Below are 17,013 nucleotides of genomic sequence, written 5' to 3'. Positions count from 1 at the left end.
TTTCCTCTCTCTGCTCCTGGGAGTTCTCTGGCCTGGCTTACATTCTCTCTTCTTCTCTGTTCTTCTCCTCTTCTCATCTCTTCTCTCGTCCCCCCCCCCCCCCCCCCCCCCCCCCTCTTACGATGCAAGCGTTGTGAGTTGGGGCCTTGATGTCAAAGGGCCTGGGGACTATTTGGAGGGAAAGTACTTTCTCTCTCTCTTTCTCTCAACCCCTCTTTCTTTCTTTCTCTCTTTCTCACTCTTTGGATATCAAGGGGCTTGGGGACTTTTTGGAGGGGGAAAAACTCTCTCACTCTCTATCTCTATCTCAGTCCTCCCACTCTCTCTTTCTCTCTCTCAGTCTGTCAGTCTCTGGCAGTTTTCTTTTCTTTGGCAGACATAGTTACGTGCCGTTGTTTCTCGGGAAGACGTCCTCGCGCTTGTCAACAATACTGTCTCTCTTTCCCTCCCTCTTTCTCCCTCTCTCTTTCATCCACTTTCCGCTCATCAACAGTGGCATGTTTGCCGGGAGCAGAGCTGGAGACCCCTTTGTTTTTCTTTCGCTCTCCTCTCCCTCCTTAGCTTTTCCTCCTCTGTCTATTTCTGCTTTCACGCTTTCTCCCTCTGTTGTCCCCTCTGTTTTCGTTGTTTGATGAACTACTATCAATATCCTTGAATTGCGCTAAGTTTTTATCTTTTCATGCTCTATCTTGCATTTTTTGATGGATGACACTGGGTGACGATAATAGACAGCACTTGTTACCCAAGTAAACAAGCAGCAAACAAACTGCACTAAATCAAAGTTGAGGTTTTGAGTGATAGGGGGGGGGGGGGGAATGATGCACGTGCACAGTTCTCCAACACATGCCTCAGGTTCCCTTAAAGAAACCTTCTCTCCGGCGTTGCTGTTTGGTTTTCCGACAGAGTCAACAGTTCACCAGCGCAGCAGTGGGCAGTGAACATATGGACTTCTCATCATTAGCGTTCCTCTATTCCTGGCTGCGCTCCACCCTCCTCCTCCATCCATCCATCCATCCCCCCCTTCAAAATGCAGACATGATACAGGCCCCCTCTTGTGTCTTTTTTTTCCGTTCAGTCGCTCCGCTCGTCAACAATAACGCCCCAGTTTGTCCCAAGGCCTGGTTAAGTAGTGGTTTCCATTACTGCTCGGGGAAGAAGGGAGGGAAGGGAGGGAACGGGGGAGAGAGGTTGGAAAGAGGGTACATTTGCTGTGAGCTATTTTGAAACGGGTGCTATGCTGCAGGAGTCTCTCTCTCTCTCTCTCTGCCATGCCACCACCCTCCTCCTCCTTGCCCTCATTACACCCCACATCCCCCCTTGGGCCTCAGGGTTTGGGATGGAGTATAAGAGGTGAGTTGGGATGTGGGGTTGGGGGGGGGTACAATGAATTCCAGTCATCCAGGAATACTCTCACCAGTCCAGCCAAACACTTGAGAGGCCTTGGAGTGGTAGATCCATTAAGGTATCGTCTTCCATGCGAGGGGGGGGGGGGGGGGGGGGCGGGCCCTGTTGAGATGATAGGTCACAGCTGTTTCCACAGGAAAGTCTGTGTGTGTGTGTGTGTGTGTGTGTGTGTGTGTGTGTGTGTGTGTGTGTGTGTGTGTGTGTGTGTGTGTGTGTCTTTGTATGTGCCTGTGCGTATTTCTCTACTTTTCTGTAAGAGTTCAAAGGGTGGGTGGTGGTGGGGTGAGGTAGTGGTGTATGAAGGACAGGGGGGAGTATCAGTAACATCAGAGAAACCACTGAGGGGTGTAGCCTCACGGGCCCCTCTGACGTTTTTCACAAGGCTGGGGTCTAACACACACACACACACACACACACACACACACACACACACACACACACACACACACACACACACACACACACACACACACACACACACACACACACACACACACACACACACACACACACACACACACACTCGTCGCAGCTAGAACCCAGACACAGAGGTGGAGGTGATCAAACACCGTGGCTCATTTCTGGTGGGACCGATATAGCGGACACACTAAAGGGGGTGGCTGGTGTACATTGAAAGCTAATCAGCGTCTCAATACCATTGTCAACCTTTTTTGACTGAGTGTGAAAACTGTACAGGTATGAATTCTAGTGACAATCTCAGGTTAACTTTCAGTGACTATCGGTGCTCAGCATGTGTTGTATGTCAGAAACAACAACTTTGGTTTAGTTTCATTTAGTGATCACACATGTATCCCCAAAGAAACCCAATAGACGGTGTGGTACACATTACAACAGTAGTTATGAAAACAAACACATCTACATGTTGTTACCATTGGGCCCATCTCAAAATGCTGAGGTCAAATAAATCAGAGGGTTGAGACGGGAAAACGCTCGGGCAGCTTGGCCTGATTGAACATCTGTGGAGTCGGGTGGAGGAACTACAACTCATAGGGGGGGGGGGGGGTACAGAACACTACGGAACATTATGCAACGCTACAGAACATTATGCAACGCCACAGATCACGGCGCTCTGGGGGATGACTCTGCCTAGTGGGTGTGTGTGTCTGGACTGGACCCCACCCTGTGATGGGGAGAGGGGAAGAGAGACAGAGGGGAAGAGAGAGAGGGAGAAGAGGCATTTCATCACAGGGCTGAAGTATCTAAACATTGGGCTGACGGAAGAAAGGGGGAGAACCGGAAGAGAGAGAGTGGTGAAGAGAGGAAAACATCAAAACATACATAGGAAAAGAGAGATAGGATTGGGGAAAGGGAGTGAGACAGGGAAAGGGACACGGTCCATATGGAGTTATATAACCTCAAAATGCATTTAGGGAGAAAGTAAATACAGTAAAGATAGATAGAGTTTAGGAAGCATTATTGGAGAGCGTGCAAGAAAAAGAAATGACATTGACAGGATATTGTTATAGAGAGAGAGAGAGAGAGATTAAGGGATAATATTATTAGATCTCACAGAGAGAATGAAAAAGAGAGAGGGGGGGGGGTTATAAAGAGGATATTACTGTCTCCCAGCACAAACATTTATCGGGCTATCACCTGTCTGTTTTAGATGACTGGTATGCCCTCCTCTGTTATTCATGCTGGAGAAAGGGATTGCCCTTATAACAACAGATCTAGGATCAGATAATCTGTGGCTGATCCTGAATCAGTGGTTAGGGCCAATTTACCTACTCCCTCATTCATGGTGTGTATCCTCGAGAAATGGGACAGCACACATACACGAACAAACACACACGCACGCACGCACGCACGCACGCACGCACGCACGCACGCACGCACACACACACACACACACACACACACACACACACACACACACACACACACACACACACACACACACACACACACACAGACACAGACACACACCTTCCCCTGCTGAGTCCAATCTCTGTAATCCTGTCAGCCGTAGGGAGCCGGGGCAGTGCAGTGAAGGATTCTGGATAAGATGGGTTGATGTTGGGGATGGAGGGATTTTGGGGGGGGTGGGTTTTGTAGCTACGGGTACTATTGACAACCCAGATGGCCCATCCAAGCTGTAGGGTTGCTGTGTGGACAGGTTTATGTAGCCTCAAAGCCAAATCAAACGAAACACAAACGAGCGTGTACACGCTGGAATTAGAATGCACGGTGTGAATGACAGAAAACAGACGAGCCGCGTGCGCCAACGGCGTCAAAAGCGCCATGCACCTCAAATCAAATCAAATCAAATTTTATTTGTCACATACACATGGTTAGCAGATGTTAATGCGAGTGTAGCGAAATGCTTGTGCTTCTAGTTCCGACAATGCAGTAATAACCAACAAGTAATCTAACCTAACAATTCCACAACTACTACCTTATACACACAAGTGTAAAGGAATAAAGAATATGTACATAAAGATATGTGAATGAGTGATGGTACAGAACGGCATAGGCAAGATGCAGTAGATGGTATAGAGTACAGTATATACAGTATGAGATGAGTAATGTAGGGTATGTAAACATAAAGTGGCATAGTTTAAAGTGGCTAGTGATACATGTATTACATAAAGATGGCAAGATGCAGTAGATGATATAGAGTACAGTATATACATATACATATGAGATGAGTAATGTAGGGTATGTAAACATTATATTAAGTGGCATTGTTTAAAGTGGCTAGTGGTACATTTTTATATAATTTCCATCAATTCCCATTATTAAAGTGGCTGGAGTTGAGTCAGTACGTTGGCAGCGGCCACTAAATGTTAGTGGTGGCTGTTTAACAGTCTGATGGCCTTGAGATAGAAGCTGTTTTTCAGTCTCTAGGTCCCTGCTTTGATGCACCTGTACTGACCTCGCCTTCTGGATGATAGCGGGGTGAACAGGCAGTGGCTTGGGTGGTTGTTGTCCTTGATGATCTTTATGGCCTTCCTGTGACATCAGGTGGTGTAGGTGTCCTGGAGTGCAGGTAGTTTTCCCCCGGTGATGCGTTGTGCAGACCTCACTACCCTCTGGAGAGCCTTAACGGTTGTGGGCGGAGCAGTTGCCGTACCAGGCGGTGATACAGCCCGACAGGATGCTCTCGATTGTGCATCTGTAGAAGTTTGTGAGTGCTTTTGGTGACAAGCCGAATTTCTTCAGCCTCCTGAGGTTGAAGAGGCGCTGCTGCGCCTTCTTCACAACGCTGTCTGTGTGGGTGGACCAATTCAGTTTGTCCGTGATGTGTACACCGAGGAACTTAAAACTTTCCACCTTCTCCACTACTGTCCCGTCGATGTGGATAGGGGGGTGCTCCCTCTGCTGTTTCCTGAAGTCCACAATCCTCTCCTTTGTTTTGTTGACGTTGAGTGTGAGATTATTTTCCTGACACCACACTCCGAGGGCACTCACCTCCTCCCTGTAGGCCGTCTCGTCGTTGTTGGTAATCAAGCCTACCACTGTAGTGTCGTCAACAAACTTGATGATTGAGTTGGAGGCGTGCATGGCCACGCAGTCGTGGGTGAACAGGGAGTACAGGAGAGGGCTCAGAACGCACTCTTGTGGGGCCCCGGTGTTGAGGATCAGCGGGGTGGAGATGTTGTTACCTACCCTCACCACCTGGGGGCGGCCCGTCAGGAAGTCCAGGACCCAGTTGCACAGGGCGGGGTCGAGACCCAGGGTCTCGAGCTTGATGACGAGTTTGGAGGGTACTATGATGTTAAATGCTGAGCTGTAGTTGATGAACAGCATTCTCACATAGGTATTCCTCTTGTCCAGATGGGTTAGGGCAGTGTGCAGTGTGGTTGCGATTGCGTCGTCTGTGGACCTATTGGGTCAGTAAGCAAATTGAAATGTGGGTCTAGGGTGTCAGGTAGGGTGGAGGTGATATGGTCCTTGACTAGTCTCTCAAAGCACTTCATGATGACGGAAGTGAGTGCTACGGGGCGGTAGTCGTTTAGCTCAGTTACCTTAGCTTTCTTGGGAACAGGAACAATGGTGGCCCTCTTGAAGCATGTGGGAACAGCAGACTGGGATAAGGATTGATTGAATATGTCCTTAAACACACCAGCCAGCTGGTCTGCGCATGCTCTGAGGACGCGGCTGGGAATGCCGTCTGGGCCTGCAGCCTTGCGAGGGTTAACACGTTTAAATGTTTTACTCACCTCGGCTGCAGTGAAGGAGAGCCCGCAGATTTTGGTAGCGGGCCGTGTCAGTGGCACTGTATTGTCCTCAAAGCGAGCAAAAAAGTTATTTAGCCTGTCTGGGAGCAAGACATCGTGGTCCGCGACGGGGCTGGTTTTCTTTTGTAATCCGTGATTGACTGTAGACCCTGCCACATACCTCTTGTGTCTGAGCTGTTGAATTGCGACTCTACTTTGTCTCTATACTGGGACTTAGCTTGTTTGATTGCCTTGCGGAGAGAATAGCTACACTGTTTGTATTCGGTCATGTTTCCGGTCACCTTGCCCTGGTTAAAAGCAGTGGTTCGCGCTTTCAGTTTCATGCGAATGCTGCCATCAATCCACGGTTTCTGGTTTGGTAATGTTTTAACCGTTGCTGTGTGTACGACATCGTCAATGCACTTTCTAATGAACTCGCTCACCGAATCAGCATATTCGTCAATGTTGTTGTTGGACGCAATGCGGAACATATTCCAATCCGCGTGATCGAAGCAGTCTTGAAGCGTGGAATCAGATTGGTTGGACCAGCGTTGAACAGACCTGAGCGAGGGAGTTTGTTGTTTTAGTTTCTGTTTGTAGGCTGGAAGCAACAAAATGGAGTCGTGGTCAGCTTTTCCGAAAGGAGGGCGGGGCAGGGCCTTATATGAGTCACGGAAGTTAGTATAACAATGATCCAAGGTTTTACCAGCCCTGGTAGCACAATCGATATACTGATAGAATTTAGGGAGTTTTGTTTTCAGATTAGCCTTGTTAAAATCCCCAGCTACGATGAATGCAGCCTCAGGGTGTGTGGTTTACAGTTTACAAAGAGTCAGATAAAGTTCGTTCAGGGCCATCGATGTGTCTGCTTGGGGGGGAATATATACGGCTGTGATTATAATCGAAGAGAATTCCCTTGGTAGATAATGCGGTCGACATTTGATTGTGAGGAATTCTAGATCAGGTGAACAGAATGACTTGAGTTCCTGTATGTTGTTATGATCACACCACGTCTCGTTAATCATAAGGCATACACTCCCGCCCCTCTTCTTACCAGAAAGATGTTTGTTTCTGTCGGCGCGATGCGTGAAGAAACCAGCTGGCTGCACCGACTCCGTTAGCGTCTCTTGAGTGAGCCATGTTTCTGTGAAGCAGAGAACGTTACAATCTCTGATGTCTCTCTGAAATGTTACCCTCAAATTAGAAAGCAAGTCCATTTTTCTCGTGTCTACGCGAAGCAACGCTCGTTCGCGTTTCGTTTGATTTGGCCTTCACACAAACGCAAGACAGTCATACACACACACCCTCACACACACTGCACAGACTGTCTGAATCAGTCTTTGGACCGGTCGACGAGAGCCGGTGCAGTAAAAATGTGCATGCAAATATGCATCATGTTCTCTACAGAGAAACTATACACGGACACTAACTCGTAAGTCTCTGCACAAAAGAGAAATGTTGATTCTTTTTTAAACGACACTTCTTTTTTATTTTATTTTACACACCAACACAAACCATGCACTCAGTGCACTCAAATCAAAACTCCTCCACTTGCGAATAGGCGAAACTCGAAGGCGACGCAGTATACAATATACTGTAAAAAATGATACATAGTCGGCCTCTGTAGCTTCTCACATAAACATGCTGGCTCTTGAATATATGGCCTACAGAAGTTATGTCCCCTTGGTATACTAGGCCAAAACCAGGCTATTACAGGAGGGTGGAGCCTCTGGGTGTGTCGACCAATAGACCACAGGTGGTGACTTTGTATGATGGGAAAACATGTGTGAAACCAATAGGGTGTGAGAGTGGCTGATTCTCAAATATAGACTTGGCCATGTTTTTAAAAGTCTGATAAATGTCAGAGTAGAAAACCAGAGAACCCAATGGTTGCGTCCCAAATGGCACCCTATTCCCTATATAGTGCTCCACTTCCAACCAGGGCCCGTGGGGTTAACCAGGAAAGAGGTTATCTTGGTAACTAGGGCCTGATGCTGATGCTTTGATTTAAGGGTTTCCATGTTTCAGCTATGGGGGTTGGTGTGTATGTGTGCGCTTGTGTGCGTGCATTCCTGCATGTGTGTGTGTGGGTGTCTGCGTGGGACGCTACCAAAGATCTCATAAAATAGGTGTATGTCTGGCCACGGCGTGTCATTGACGGACACATGGACCCGATCAGCAATACTGTTCTTCTGTTTTCCCCAATTTAATATTCATGAGGTACATGTAAGTGAATGGGGGGTGGTGTCGAGAGCAGGTAGTCATGCATACTGAAGCTCTCGTCACCACCTCACTGTGTGGATATGAGAGAGCGAGAGAGAGGATGATTTTGCCGCCCATGGACCATAGGAGAGAGGGAGAAGGAGAGCGGGGGAGGGAGGAATATTTTGCAGCCCAGTTTGTAACAGGGTGAAGAAAAGGTTAGGAGGACACAGGAAAAAGCACGAGACATCAACAGCAGCTGTCTGGGGGCTGTGTGTATGTGTGTGTGCTTGCGTGCGAGTGTATGACTATTCGTCTGTGCATTCACGTGTAACTGTGCACTGTGTATGTGAGAAACGAATGTGCACGCATTCGAGTGTGTACCATACATGTGTGTGTGAGTAGTGAGTGTGCATTCATGTGTGAGTGTGTGCACTGTGTAATACTATGTGAGTATGTGTGTGTGTACTGTATGTGTGTGCATTCATGTGTGTTCTTTACTGTAAAAGTGTGTGAGAGTGTGTGTGTGTGTGAGTGTGTGCATAACAAAGGCACTTTTTGTGTTGATTTTTTTTTTGTATTGTGCCTGCTATTGGTTGAGACAACATGCTCTTGAATACAGGGTGGGTGTCATTTCATTCATAGAAGAAGAGACTCATAGAATGGGCCTAACCCTTCAGACTACTTCAATTTAGCTGGTACACCATTGAAATGTAAATGGAATGGTCATCTCTATTCTATTGCCTATACTTCTATGATTTCGATAGGTTTCCAATGGAGGATTGACCGCATCATTTAAAACAGCAGATATTCCCATTCAAGTCAACATTCTCTGATGTGTGGAATTCCAATCATCTTTTGATACCATTTGAAAGTTGATATTTAAATTCTATTCGAATTTTAGTACCTTTATCAGCCAAAACATGACACCACGCTTGTATTCAACCGTTGGCGTGCACAACATAAAAACCTCAGATGACGTAGAATAGAGTCTAAAATACAACACATGTGAATATGAAAAAAATCTGAGTTTAAGTGTTATTAGATCATTGACATTTAAGATAAAAAATGCCATAATTTTTCTTAAAAATATATTTCCCCCCAGAACTTATTAAATAGTTAGACCAGGGGTTCCCTAACTTTTTTCACATGGTGCCCCCCTTCCAGCATTAGGGAACATTCCATGCCCCGCCTGTGCGCGCCACATCTATTTCTATGGGCACAACCACTGTTCATGACACAAACTGTTCACACAACTCTTGTTGGTAGAGAGAATTTAGCTGGTTTAAAGATTACATCCTGCAAATCTACACATTTTGTCATGGGTGCTAAGAACATTTAGCAGTTTTAAAGCAAATTTTCTTGCCATTCTATACATTCTGCCATGTTTAAGGTGTATTCATGTGATATTTGAGTGACAAAAAAAATTACAACAATCTCTATGGACTAAAAAAACTCAATAAAAAATGTTAGCTGACATGGGCTAGTTGATGTGGACATTTCTGACAAGTTGTAAATAGCTCTCTAAGGTTTGCAATGACTAACATGACAAGAGGAACTGATGATGCACTACCTCATTTCGAAACTGCACTTTGTGCATTCTACTACTACACATTTCAAGAGTAAGTTGAAAGCCAGACTGAGTTCTTTGAGAAAACAAATGTGGACTTCTGCACCCTCCCTGCCGACTCCTCACATAAACACGCACGCACGCACACACACACACACACACGATTCTAGCTGTTCACATGGCAAAACATAGGCCTTTCAACAGAGGCCTCAAAACAGAGGCCTGACACCCCATGATGTCAGGCTGCCTCGCTGAGCATGCTCTGTGGGGTAGAATGACACACGCACACACACTAGCGGGTCGCATGATAACAAGAGAGACCTCATAATGTCAGACTGCCTTACATAGCATGCTAGGTGGGACAGAAACACACGCACATACACACACACACGCATACACAAACACACACATTGGCGTGCGGGTGCACCACGCTGGCCCGCCCATCTGCTGCAGCACTGCAGGCCCCTCCGGCACATTTCCATTCAGTCTGCTTAGCAGTCCCATCTCCATATAGTACAGTGCACACACACACACACACACACACACACACACACACACACACACACACACACACACACACACACACACACACACACACACACACACACACACACACACACACACACACACACACACACACACACACACACACACACACACACACACCTTTGCAGTACAGTGCACCCTGAGCACATGACCTAACACTGTATAAACACAACACATACGGTACATAAAATATGGACACTCTACACATAAATATGTTATATACTGTAGGACTGTGTGTGGGTAGGGGGAGGGATTGTGTCTGTGTGTGCATGTGTGTATGTAATTGCAAGTGTGAGTGTGTAAGTGTGTGTGTATGTGTGTGTGTGTTCTACAGGCTCATATTTTCCTCAATTAGCTGTGTCTGGACTGGAGGAGGAACTGTGGCACAGTTCTTGGGCTGACGAGCTGTCTGAGCCGTGGGTGTGAAATTCTGACTTGTTTCCTCACAAAGACTTTGCAGTGTGTGTGTGTGTGTGTGTGTGTGTGTGTGTGTGTGTGTGTGTGTGTGTGTGTGTGTGTGTGTGTGTGTGTGTGTGTGTGTATTTGTGTGTGTGTGTGTGTGTGCATGTGTTAGTTTGCGTGTACATGCTTCTGTGTATGTATGTTTTTTTGTGTGTCTGTGTGTGTGAGCGACGAGGAAATAGAGGAAATATCTGCCTCTATTCAGCCGGTCGAGACACCAAACCACACACGCACACACACACACACACACACACACACACACACTTACTTGCTTAAGGTAGTTCATCGTATCCGATGATGAATTCCTCTACTGCTTGTGTGTTCGCTGATCAATCAATCAATCAAATGTATTAATAAAGCCCTTCTTACATCAGCTGATGTCACAAAGTGCTGTACAGAAACCCAGTCTAAACTCCCAAACAGCAAGCAATGCAGGTGTAGAAGCACGGTGGCTAGGAAAACTCCCTAGAAAGGTAGGAACCTAGGAAGAAACCTAGAGAGGAACCAGGCTATGAGGGGTGGCCAGTCCTCTTCTGGCTGTGCCGGGTGAAGATTATAACAGAACATGGCCAAGATGTTCAAATGTTCATAATAATCACAGTGGTTGTCGAGGGTGCAACAGGTCAGCACCTCAGGAGTAAATGTCAGTTGGCTTTTCATAGCCGATCATTCATAGTATCTCTACCCCTCCTGCTGTCTCTAGAGAGTTGAAAACAGCAGGTCTGGGACAGGTAGCACGTCCGGTGAACAGGTCAGGGTTCCATAGCCGCATGCAGAACAATTGAAACTGGAGCAGCAGTACGGTCAGGTGATGACTGCGTAATCCGATGCGGGATGCACACCGTCTGCCACGGACAGAGCCCGCAAAGGCCTGTCCCGTTGAGGCCAGTGCAGCATGTTCATGAGTCTTTCTTTCTCTGACCACTGCACTCCTTGACGCAGAGGCCGCACCAGGTGGAACGGTCCACAGCAACAGTTTCGAAGGAGGCAGGGTTCATCCCACATTTCTTTAGTGGTGTCTTCAGTTGGTCCTTAAGACACTTTTTCTATCCGTCTGCTGAGCGACGGCCCAGTTGTAGCAAGACAGCATCTTCCGCGGCAGTCGATTCTCTGCCATCCTGATGGCATGGCCGAGCCATCTAAGCTGGCGTGTGATGGACGCCTCAATGCTCCGGCTGTTGGTTGTCTGCAGGATATCGGAGTGCGGAACGCGGTCCTGCCAGGTCCCTTTCAAAATGTGTTGGAGGCATGTGAAAGGACTCCAGTGGTTTAAAGTGTCGGCTGTAGACTGGATGTTTCACATCCATAAAGGAGTGTAGTTACACACACTGCCTGGTGGACAGCAACTTAAGTGTGTAGGTTCAGGTTGCTGTTGTTAAAAACCCTCTACCTCAGCCGTCCAAAGGAGGACGAGGTCTGTTTGACCCGATTCTGGATATCCTGGTCGATGTTGCAGTCTTCCCGAGAGGATGCTTCCAAGACATTTAAAGTGTGGTACAATGGCAAGTGATGAGTCTGAGATGGAGAGCGCGGTTGTTTCAGTTGATCACCTGACATGGGACCTCTGTTTTTTGAGATGTTAGCAGACATTCTGCTATATGCTCTCACAGCCGCTGTGAGGTTGGCATGTAGCGCTTCAGGGCAATCATCGGTGTCCTGGAGCTCAAGTATGCGTTCAGATTTGAGCTTTGTGGCAGCTTGGACCCTCTTAATGTTGAAGAGGTTCCCGTCCAATCTGAAGTCCAGGGTCACTCCACTCTCTGTTTCCATGGCCTTGTTGTGACACGGCTGTTGTGACACACCGACCTGGTCTCAGAGCATTTCGTACGATTCTGTAAGTAAATCCGAAATACGTTTCGTATGGTTTGTATTCATTTGTGGATGTCCATCACCCATTTCGTAATGATACACTACATGACCAAAGGTATGTGGACATCTTCTCATTGAACATCTCATTTAAAAATCATGGGCATTAATATAGAGTTGGTCCCCCCTTTTCTGCTATAACAGCCTCCACTCTTCTGGGAAGGCTTTCCACTAGATGTTGGAACATGGCTGCGGGGACTTGCTTCCATTCAGCCCCGAGAGCATTATTGAGGTCGAGCACTGATGTTGGGCAATTAGGCTTAGTTCACAGTCGGCGCTCCAATTCATCCCAAAGGTGTTAAGATCAGGGCTCTGTGCAAGCCGGTTAAGTTCTTCCACACCAATCTCTACAAACCATTTCTGCATGGACCTCGCTTTGTGCACGAGGACATTGTCATGCTGAAACAGGAAAGGGCTTTCCCCAAACTGTTGCCACAAAGTTGGAAGCACAGAATCGTCTAGGATGTAATTGTATGCTGTAGCGTTAAGATTTCCCTTCACTGGAACTAAGGGGCCTAGCCCGAAACATGACAAACAGCCCCGGACCATCATTCCTCCTCCACCAAACTTTACAGTTGGCACTATGCATTCGGGCAGGTAGCGTTCTCCTGGCATCCGCCAAATCCAGATTCGTCCATGTAATTCAACGCGCTTCCACTGCTCCAGAGTCTTTACACCACTTGTGTGTGGCTGCTCGGACATGCAGTTTGGAACTCAGTAGTGAGTGTTGCAAACAAGGACAGATGATTTTTACGCGCTACGCGCGTCAGCACTCGGCGGTCCCATTCTGTGAGCTTGTGTGGCTTTGCAGCCGAGCCGTTTTTGCTCCTAGAGGTTTTCACTTCACATTAACAGCACTTACAGTTGACCGGGGCAGCTCTAGCAGGGCAACATTTTTACGAACTGACTTGTTGGACAGGTGGCATCCAATGACGGTGCCAAGTTGAAAGTCCCTGAGCTCTTCAGTAAGGCCATTCTACTGCCAATGTTTCTCTATGGAGATTGCATGGCTGTGTGCTTGATTTTATACACCTGTCAGCAACGGATGTGGCTGAAATAGCCAAAACCACTCATTTGAAGGGGTGGACACATACTTTTGTCTATATAGTGTATATGGTCTATACACCCTCTGGCTTTTACTAAAGCCATTCTGTTCATCAGCAAGCTGACCAGACAGTTCTACAGTTCTAGATAGTGGGAGAGCCTGTTATTTAGAATGCAAGAATACAATTGCTAGTGAGACTTATCCCTCTATAGTTCAATGGGATTTTAGGGTCATTTTTGGAGTATTTGGGGATAGGCTTGATTATGGTTATGTTCCATACAGATGATTAAAACAAGCCTTGAAGAGTTCAAATAGTATTTGGAACAATTTAAGTGGCTTCAAAACGTCATTAGATAAATCATTCATTCCTGAAGATTTCTTTGGTTTAGCACCCTCGACCACCATGCTGACCTCTTCTAGGGTAAGACTGACATTCAGATACTGGTTAGGGGAGTATGACTTCCGTTGCATTTCCTCCTCCAACTCATCTTTACGAGAACATGTTTCTTAAAAAAATGATCATCAAACATAGAAGGGCTGTTAACGGCTGAAAATAAAAGTGCAAAATCTCTTTCCCATTTCCGAACAAAAACAATATCAGTTCAATAACGAAGTTCTCCATTTTCCAATACAATTTCCACGGGAATTTGCTTTACCTTTTTGGGGCCCAACTTATTTATCTCATCCCAAAACGGTTGTGGGTTGTTGGTCTGAAGCGGCTCCAGTTGTAATGCTTGCCCACAACTAAATCTACGGTTTGTACACCGTAATCTTTTATCAAATGTATGTTAATATGCTTTAAATTAATTTCTTAGGTCTTCCTTACAACTTTTCTATTTCCTATTTTTAGAAACTTTTTTTTCCAGACAACCTCATCTGTGAACATAACACATCTAGTTCCTTATTCCAGAAGGGTTTACCCACTTTTGGCCCTTTATTTTATCTGGAAGCATTTACAAATTTAGCCTTGACACAGTCATCCAATTCACTATATAGCACATCACAGAATCTGTCATACCAGGAGTCAATACCATCTTGAGTTTTCTGGTGTATTTCAAGTTGATCAATAAGCTCCAGCAGAACATTACAGCACATATTCGGTGAAAGGAAATTACCAGGTAGGTTTCTGGGTCTTCGCTTGATACGTACATCAATCTGGCCTTCAGATATATCATTACAAACATTCGAACAAGATCGAACCCCAACCAGAAATGTCAGACAACATAGAATGGTCAGGTACAGCGATCTCAAATTAAAGTGATACTCCCATACTCCCACAAGATCATGTCCACCGCGCTTCTGTTCTTTCCGCACTGGGACTTTGGTAGCAGGTCTTCAGGGATGGGGACGATGAGTCTGCGGAGTATGACCTTCGGCAGGACTTTGCCAGCAACTGGAGGGATATGTTGCCGAAGATGGATTTGTTCCCTTGGTTATTGTATATAGTGACAATGTTTGCATCCCTCCATTGATGGCGGATGCTCTCTTGTCTCCATATCTCAGAGATGAACAGGTGAACTGCTCTGGTACAGAGATACCCCCCCCCCTGTTTTAGGATCTCAGCAAGGATGGAGTCCAGTCCAGGAGTTTTGTTGTTCTTCAGTGACCTGATGGAGGCGCAGACCTCAGGAGAGGTGGGTAGGGGTACAAGGCTCTGGATGGTGGGCAGGGTTGGGTGCTCATCCGGGACTGAGAAGTCAACTGGGTTCATCTGGTTGAAGAGGGCATCAAAGTGTTCACCCCACCTCTGGACTATCTTAGTTTAGTCTTTTATCAGAGTGGACCCATCTGCGCTTCTGAGGGGACAGAGAAAGTAACTTCTTGGGCTGTGCGGCATCTTCAGGGATTCATAAAAGTTGTGAATGTCATTTCTGTCCGCACGAGACTGGATTTCTTGTGCATTGGTGATCCACCACTCATTTTGAAGATGTCTAAGAGCACTCAGTGCCTCCCTCCCATTTCTTTTTGAGGGCCCCGGAAGTGGGGTTGTTCAGTGTGTCTTTTTGTGCCTCGTGTATGCTGTCATGTAGGGTGGAGATGTACATGGCGTTTTCATTGAACCAGTCCTAATGTTTCTTTCTTCATGCAGCCGATGGCATGGGCTGCTGACTCATAGAGTGATGTGCTTAGGGAGGACCATTTGTCGTCAATCAGGAGAATCTCAATGCCAGGACAACAACCTCTCCTTCAACGTGAGCAAGACAAAAGGAGATGATCGTGGACTACAGGAAAAGGAGGGCCGAACATGCCCCCATCCACATTGACGGGGCTGTAGTGGAGCAAGTCAAGAGCTTCAAGGTCCTCGGTGTCCAGATCACTAAGGACCTATAATGGTCCAAACACACCAACGCCTCTTCCCCTCAGGAGGCTGAAAACATTTGGCATGAGCCCTCAGATCCTCAAAAGGTTCTACAGCTGCACCATTGAGAATATCTTGACTGGCTACATTCCTACTTGTTATGGCAACTGCTCTACATCTGACCGAAAGGCGCTACAGAGGGTAGTGAGTATAGCCCTGTACATCACTGGGGCCGAACTCCCTGCCATCCAAAACCTGTATACCAGGGGGTATCAGAGAAAAGCCCTGAAAATTGTCAAAGACTCCAGCCACCCAAGTCATAGACTGTTCTCTCTGCTACTGCACAGAAACGGTAACAGAGCGCTAAGTCATTGACCAAAAGGCTCCTCAACAGCTTCAACCCCCAAGCCATAAGACAGCTAAATAGTTACCAAATACCTACAGACTATCTGCATTGACTCTATGCACACACACTGGACTCTATCCACACAGTCACACATACACTGACACTCCAACACACACGCACACACACAACACGTACACACAGGCACATATTCAAACTCAGCACATAAGCTGCTGCTACGGTCTATTATATATCCTGTTGCCGAGTCACTTTAACCCCACCTTTATGTACAAATCTACCTCAATTTTCTCGTACCCCTGCACATCGACTCGGTACTGGTACCTCATGTACAGTGCATTCGGAAAGCATTCAGACCCCATTACTTTTCCACATTTTGTTACATTACAGCCTTATTGTAAAATAGATTAAATATATATTTTTTCTATAAAATTTACACTCAACATCCCATCATGACAAAGCGAAAACAGGTTTTCAGCAAGTTTTGCAAATTTTTGTACAAAATAAAACTTAAATATCTTATTTACATAGGTACTCAGACCTTTTGCTATGAGACTCAAAATTGAGTTCAGCTGTATCCATTGAACATCCTTGAGATGTTTCTACAACTTTATTGGAGTCCACCTGTGGTAAATTCAATTGATTGGACATGATTTGGAAAGGCACAGAACTGTCTATATAAGGTCCCACGGTTGACAGTGCATGTCAGAGGAAAAACCAAGCCATGAGATCGAAGGAATTGTCCGTAGAGCTCCAAGACAGGATTGTGTCAAGGCACAGATCTGGAGAAGGCTACCAACGCATTTCTGCAGTATTGAAGTGGCCTCAATCATTCTTAAATGGAAGAAGTTTAGAACCACCAAGACTCTTCCAAGAGCTGGCCGCACTGCCAAACGGATCAATCGGGGGAGAAGGGACTTGGTCAAGGAAGTGACCAAGAACCCAATGGTCACTCTGACAGAGCTCCAGAGTATCTCTGTGGAGATGGGAGAACCTTCCAGAAAGACAACCATCTCTGCAGCATTCGACCAATCAGGCCTTTATGGTAGAGTCACCAGACGGAAGCCACTCCTCAGC

This window comes from Salvelinus fontinalis, chromosome 3 (genome assembly GCF_029448725.1).
Source record: "Salvelinus fontinalis isolate EN_2023a chromosome 3, ASM2944872v1, whole genome shotgun sequence".
Lineage (NCBI taxonomy): Eukaryota > Metazoa > Chordata > Actinopteri > Salmoniformes > Salmonidae > Salvelinus > Salvelinus fontinalis.
The sequence above is the reverse complement of the archived record's forward strand: the minus strand, read 5'-3'. Positions refer to the sequence as shown.